The sequence below is a fragment of the Pleurodeles waltl genome, chromosome 5, assembly GCF_031143425.1.
Source record: "Pleurodeles waltl isolate 20211129_DDA chromosome 5, aPleWal1.hap1.20221129, whole genome shotgun sequence".
Classification (NCBI taxonomy): domain Eukaryota; kingdom Metazoa; phylum Chordata; class Amphibia; order Caudata; family Salamandridae; genus Pleurodeles; species Pleurodeles waltl.
The window spans coordinates 535716813-535724273 of NC_090444.1; positions in this window are offsets into that span (position 1 = coordinate 535716813).

Below are 7461 nucleotides of genomic sequence, written 5' to 3' on the forward strand. Positions count from 1 at the left end.
TCAAAGTGTAGAGGTCAGCCTAATTGCACCTTGTTACAAAATAACAGAAATATGTACATAAATGTCTAAGTTGACAAGCAAAACACAGTGAAGCAGGCCAAATAAAATCAGTCAATTTAGAAATTAGCATTCTCATGAAAAAGCCGAATGGCAACATTATATCAAAAGTCACTGTCATTTTGAAAATCACCAATTGTATCCATGACAATTAAATCATTTAGAGATTCCACTTTGACAGGTGTTAATGTTACCAAATTGGTGCCAAGGAAAAACAAAGAGAACTCATGTTCCAAAGCTTCAGCTGTAGCCAAGGTGGCAGCATTCTGTGAAGTGCCTGATGTTAAAGTACCAAGATCCACTTGATCCACAAAGTGTGACTCATAGGAGGCTTCCCATAGCAAAAACACCCTCAATGTGCATGTTAAGTAATGAGCCCTCAATGAGAACATCAACAGATCAGCGTTTAATGAAAGTAAATACTGCGTAGAAAGAAACAATATCAGTGCATATTCAAAAAGGCACCAAAGGCAACGAAACACGGGCTTCACACAGTTCAGGGCCATTCTAATGATAAAGACTAGTTGCACTCCAGTTCTTCAAGGAGTTGTGCTCCAAAATACTGCATCATGCATTCATGGCTGTGGTGGTGGAAGCGTCATCAGTCCTCTCTGCTGAGATGGGGCAGCCATTGCAAATTAAACACAGCAGCAGCAAAATGTCACCAATTAAGCCCAAAGTAATTGGAAATCTCCCAAAAATGCCTGAAAATATTGAGTGTATGCTGAAGATATTATACCAAATATAGACAAAACGATTATTACACTACCACTGCCATAAAGAAAGCACCTTGGGAAACCCTCCAGTAAGGTGTTGGAAGATTGACAGAGGGAGCAGCTGCAAGCCATCACTTCATCTATTCAGGTAACAGAGTTTATAGGTTGAAGTGAATTACTTTACCTAGTGCATAACTAACTTCTACTGCAGATGTGAATGAGATAAGTACTTGTTTATCTATGTTTCTGTAGGCAATAAAGGGAACAGCAGCACACCCTCCTAACTTTCAAAAAATTTCAGAAATAGATTAAAAAGACAGGCTGTTCAAAAGAGCATCAGTGCAAAGTTAAAGTAAAACACACAAAAAAAAACTTCAGACAAAAAAATGGATTATAAAGAATTCCTCTTTAATAACATATAAATAACAAAATATAAAACCCACCCTCCACACCAGCAACAGGCCCATCCCTCTCCCATATTTTTCTGCATCCCCAACCAATGTCTAAAATAAATTTATAAATGTCCATGTCCAAATTGTCCATTAAAAATAAAAAATGCCCTGCCCAAATGACCACCCTCTCCGCCCACAACTTCCTCCCACCAACACAATTTTTTTTTTTTAAAGGGCTAATAGAGGGTATTCCCTATGAGGGTCTCCAGGTGTTGAATCTGGGTCTCCAGGCATGCCATCCTTTGGCATCCTATGGCTGATTTGAAATGGAGGGCAGCATAGGGTTGGGCAGCTCCAAGCTGCCAGCAGTACTGGTGTGGCCTGGTGGCTGGAGGTGCAGCTGGTTGGCTGGTTGAACTAGGCCCAGGAGCAGGGGCATGTGTCGATCCCTCCTTATCCACTGGGCACTGGTAGTGTGCACTGGTGCTCTCCAGCCTCAGTCACCTGAGCCGAGCCGCAATATCCTGCTGGGTCAGTGGCGGTTGTGGACCAACAGGAGTAGCTATCAAGAAATAAAATAAATAACAAGCATTTGCAATGCAATAGGTCTCACATTTTTTTGAGTTAGAGCTATTGCATTGTAAGTTCAGAACTGGACTTTTCTTGCCACATAAATTGGTCAACCCTGCCTCATAATTTCATCTTTTCTTACCATGATTTGGTAGTCACTGGTGGCTCCTGAAATCAGAAATCACAAGCCCTTGAGGAGAGACAAGAAGATGACTGCACTACCTCGAATTGTGTAAACATCTGAACAGGAATTGGAAAATAAGGCTGGAAAAGTATTTTCTTTTTATATTAGCATAATGAAAAGTCTTGCCTCACATTTCAACAAAGCTCTAATGAAGATAACAATAGCAGAGCAGCATGAGAAGATGTATGGCCTCAATAAATGAGATAAGCAATGCCCTGTGTGCAGCTGTTTGGAGGGGCCCTGGAGAGAGAGACTCCAGATGTCAGGCTATGCAAGTTTCACATCATTGCTTCTAGGTTTAGCTACAAGATATTGTGGCTTTCCTGAGCAGTGAGCTAAACATTTAGGCACTGGACGTTTCTTTTGTGAAATAAGCTTATTTTAATGTTACATAAACACGTGCAAAAATAAGCTTATTTCACAATTAAATCAATCCGCGTGCATTGGGCTGTACTGAAAGAACATTAATCACCAGACGCTGGGCAGTGTTAAAATAACATTAAATAAAAAACAAAGCTTAGGAGCTACCTTTTATTAAAGATTTAATGGTGGAGCAAATGTAAACGAAGACAGCACAGGAATAAAGCCAAAACAAATGTCAGCGACATGGGAGGAGGTGGGAATAACAGAATGCTGCAATAAAACGCAGGCAGCTACCAGCCTAAAACACCCACAGTGAAAAGGCTGCAACAAAGAAATTACAAAAGTAGTTAGTCACAGCAACAGATTAAAAAAAAACAAAGTGTAATACAGTAGTTGGTCACTGCTCTGAAACAGAAAAGGGAAGGTGATAAGGGCAGAATGAGCAAGACTATTTAAGGGACATTGCAACCAACAAATGAAATCACTTTAAGTCATAAGAAGTGTACTAAAATTATACACGAGGTCGAATGCTTGCGCTCAGCCTAAAAAGGCAAATTGTAAAGAATGCTCTGTGCAAACATTTTTTTTTCAAGTTACATAGAGGCACAGTATAAGTACTTTGATGGTCCCCTAGGATCATTGAAATTTTTGATGTTATGATTAGGAAATCACTGAAGTTATATGGTACGGGGGCTTGAAGGTCTGGCCTGTTTTAACTTAGTATGTTCAAAATAATTGTTTTAAGTAATCATATACTGTGTTTTAACGTTTTTTTTTTATAAGATGATGATGACTGTCCCATGTTTTGTCTTGTCAATTTTATGGGCGGAAGAGTTATGCATTTTTATGTTAAGGCATGGGAAATCACTCATAAGGTGGTCTGGTTATTAAACATTTGGATGGCCTATTTTATTGTTTATTATGTATAAATGTCTGCCTTTTAATGTTTTTTTAAAAGAATTATAAATCTGCTGATTTCTTTTTGTACTTTCATGGTCTAATTGGGATCGAATTAAGTTCTTTGACTGATTAGGAAAGTCAGTCATAGGGAGAGACATGATTATAACAGCACAAGCTTCACATAAAACTGCTCACTGGCTAAAAGGAGTCAGCATAAGATTAAAAAAACAGAGTGATTTTTTTTTGTCTGGTATAGGATGGAAACGATATGAACCACTTGTCAAGGCCATAATGTAGCATATGCCAAAAATGTTTTATTTAATGTGGACAGATTCTATGAACAAATAAAGGAGTGCTAGGTGGTGAATCAGTGGGCACTGGGAGGGAAGACAAAGACCCCTTGTTTTTGTTTTGGTTTGCAATCCATTGAAAGCTTTGTAAATGCTACATTAACAGAAGTAGACGCACATTGGAAAGCCATCACTGACGTGCCAGATTGAACTATGCTGCAGTTAGGTGGGGTCCTGGCTCCTGGGTCGCAACTCACGAAATACCATGGGCAGGGAGGTCATGGATGATGATGGATGAGATCTGCCTCACTTAACAAATGCAGTGGGTATTCTAATAATTATCAATAACCAAGCAATGTGACCTATGACTGGCTGTCCCTGTTGCTGGCTGCAGAGACTACCCGTTCAGATGTTGCTGTGTCATCTGGTGCACTGGTGCTGGCCCCAGGCACTGGAGGTCTGTGCAGCTAGAAAAAATTATACATTTTAGATGCCAGATACACCTCCCCCTTTTGATTTTATTTTTCTTAAAAACAATTGCAGCACATGACTATAGTTCAGTTCGCAGTATCTCCTCTCCCATCTAAAATATCACTTTGGGAACTTTGCTGCTTGAAAGTGTTAGAAAAATCAGTAGTGAAGCCAACCGTAATGGAGGGGGCAGAGATATGATGATGACTGTGAGTTATTTGAAGCGCAATGAAGGAGTATAATAAATTGGTCAATGAAGGACATATGTTTTTTTTTGGCAAATGCAAAGCGACCAACCTCGTACTACTTTCTTGCCATGCTGCACTGTCCTTGAAACCGCTGGTATACTGAATAATAATACATGTAACATAGCATTGGTGGGTAGTCACCATAACCATGGCCACTCTCAAGTCATTTGAGCATGAGCAAGAAATAGAAAGCCTTCTCATCTAACAAGAGTAGAAGAGTTTCCTTGCTCTCTGCAGGCTTTGCAATCTTCACAGTAGACTGCCTAACCTAGGGTCTAAGGGCCTGATTATGAGTCTGTCAGTCTCAAGACCACCAGACTCGTGGTGGCGGTCGGACTGCTGCAGCTGTGGCGGTCCAACTGCCACATTACGACCCTAGCAGCCAGACCACCAGATGACCTGGCCTGCTGCTTGCTGCCTGCCGACTGCTGCCAGCATGGAGGGGAGGTGGTGCGGCACAAAAAAAAAACAAGTGTGCCACATCCTCCTTGCTAAAAATGGTGTGAGGCTGCAGCCCCTGTCAGTGCACAGTGTGTGGTTCGCTGCACTGATGCTGCCTTGTCTCCCACATTCTGCCATGGCACAGGGTGGAATATAAGAAAAATACAGGAGGAAGTAAAGGAAGAGAGAGGGAGAAATTAGGAAGTTAAGGGAAGTTAGGGAAAGAAAGGGACAAAACAGTCACAGAAAATAAAAAAAAGAAGCTAAAATGCAATACCCCGACACAAATGCACACACTAAGGAAATAAATGTAAAACAGAGGAGGATAAGTTGGATAAAGTAAAGATGGCTAAGATATAGTAGGGATTGAAATGTAGGCCCAGACCCATCCCCAGACTAGGAAAAACAAGATGGCCATGCTTGCAGGCGCCCAGAAAGTGCCATTCGCACTCGCTTTGGAACACGGAGCACGCTACTTGCACCAATCAGTGTGTACAGGCAGCTTGCACAACTCTGCCCATTCACAGAGAATTAGGCAGTTTGCATAGTTGTTTTTCACTCCACGGAATTCTGTGTAAACGCCACCCTCCCCTAGTTTTGTCCATTCTGCAGCACACATAGAAAGAGGAAAATGCCTCCCAGGATTATTTTTGAGCAGGAAGGTGCCCCCTCTTTTACAAAAACAACACTGCCTACAACGCAGACACCTTTGCACCATGGTGCAAGGGTGCCTGTGTTGGCACAAGGCTGCCAAAACAGCACCAGTGCAGTGGGAAAGGACAAGTATGCACCATATTACTTAAATGCGATGTATTCCTTCCCATTCCCTTTGAAGCAGGGCAGTGCAGCAAGGTGACTTGCAGTTTTGTTCTGGCCAAAGGCACATAAATATGGGCCACAGTCTCCAGCATGTTTTTGGGGCAGCCAAGCTGTAGCATGTTATGTGAACTTATAATTCCAATGTCCCTGCTCTTCTACATCTCCCTCCGTCTTTCTACTATCATAAGTCCAAACTTAGGTCATAGGCTTAGAATGATAGTCTGGCAGATGGGACACACATAGTGGACAACGGATACCCATCCACCATTTGGTATTGCAGTAGACAGTGCATGGACGAATCTGATGAACTATAGTGCAATTAACAAGATATTTTATTTGTCACACAGTATCTCATCTGCAAAAATCTAAATCTGGTTCAGGCCGTTAGTCACACATTACACCCAGGCATCCACAGATTATTAAATATCTCCACTGGCATTGGGGAAATAAATTAGTCCACAGGGAGGTAAGTTATAAGGTTTAGGTTAGCTAGAGGCTTAGCTATGGAATGGTTGGTTGGGTCAGGTGTAAATAAATGACCATCTACTACTGATTGATGGTTCAAATAGGTTTCCTCCCATCAATCAATAAGAAGGAGAACTTTAAAGTCCCATTAATTGATGGGAGGGAAATTACTGGAACCATTGATCTGTAGTGTATTATGGAAGATAACTTCACTTGGGTGGAGAAATGTGGCACAGACATCACATGCCAACGAATTTACTTTAGGTAGACTGGGGCAGAAAGACAGAATAATGGAGTGAAGCACTAGTAAGATACAGAGTGGACACTGGGAACCACACCTTCTCTTCAGTTGTGAATTGTGCATTTCAGAGTAAGTTCTGTTGTGCTGCTGTGCTGTAGGAGGCACACATGAATTCAATCATCGCCTGCACTCACTTTAGCAGCAGCATCAGATATTAGTTTTACACCATGCTTCAGTCTGAGGTGGCGACTGTGAGATGCCAAAAGCAGGGACTTGACTCTGGAGGTGATGGAGGATAGCTGCCTCACTTAACTAGTACTTTACATTGACAAGAAAGCAAATTGGCTTACCACTCGTCCCTGACAACACTGGGATAACTTGAATTGAACTCACCTTACCTCGGATCATGCTTCCAAACAAAATGTAGTTGTGTGCCCTCCCCCAGCTCTAGGGACCCCATCTCCCTGGACCCAGCAGGTAATCTGGGTGCCCCCAGGGCCTCCAGTCAAAATTGTGTTGGGACTGAGGGGGCCTCCTGAAGGACCCTGCGGTCCCAACTGGCTTACAGTCTTCTGCAGGAGCCATGATTGCTGTCACAGAGAGAGAGCTGCTAAAGATGCAGCTCCCTCTCTGTGAGAACAATTGTCTCCTCTGTTTTGCTGCCTGCATCTTTGCAGGCAGGGAAACAGGGGAAGCCTCCACTTCCAGCAAGTGAGAGCTATTTGACAGCTCTCACTTGTTGGAACCAAAGTGTTTGCTCTGACTTGGTGGAAGCTGTCAAAGCTCCAGCCAAGTCAGAGCAAACAGCTATGTCCCAGGAGTGGGCACCCCGGGACATAGCAGGAGCCAGCCCTGGTGGGGGGTAGGGGGAGTTGCAGTCCCTAGGGCCATTATTGGCTCCACGAGGGGGTCCATGCAGCCCCCCTCCAACATAAACCTGGGAGGTGGTGGTCCCTGGGCTGGGCATGCCCCTGCGTTCCTTTAGTTTGAAACATTGGGAGGTGGCAGTTCCTAGGGCTGAAAGGGGCTTGGGCAGTCCCCCCACATTCATTTAGTTTGAAGACCTGGGGAGATGATGGTCCCCAGGGCTGTGTGGGACCTGGTGGCTCCCCACAACTATTTAGTTTGAAGCCCCAGGGAGGTGGCGGTCCACAGAGCTGCCCAGCCCCCCAGAACACAGAATGTGTTTGGCCTGGGAGGTAGCAGACCCTGGGGCTAAACTCATTATGTGTGCAGGAGGGCTACCCGCCACCCCTCCAGTCCCAGGGACTGCCACCTCCCAGGGTTTAAACTCATTACATGTA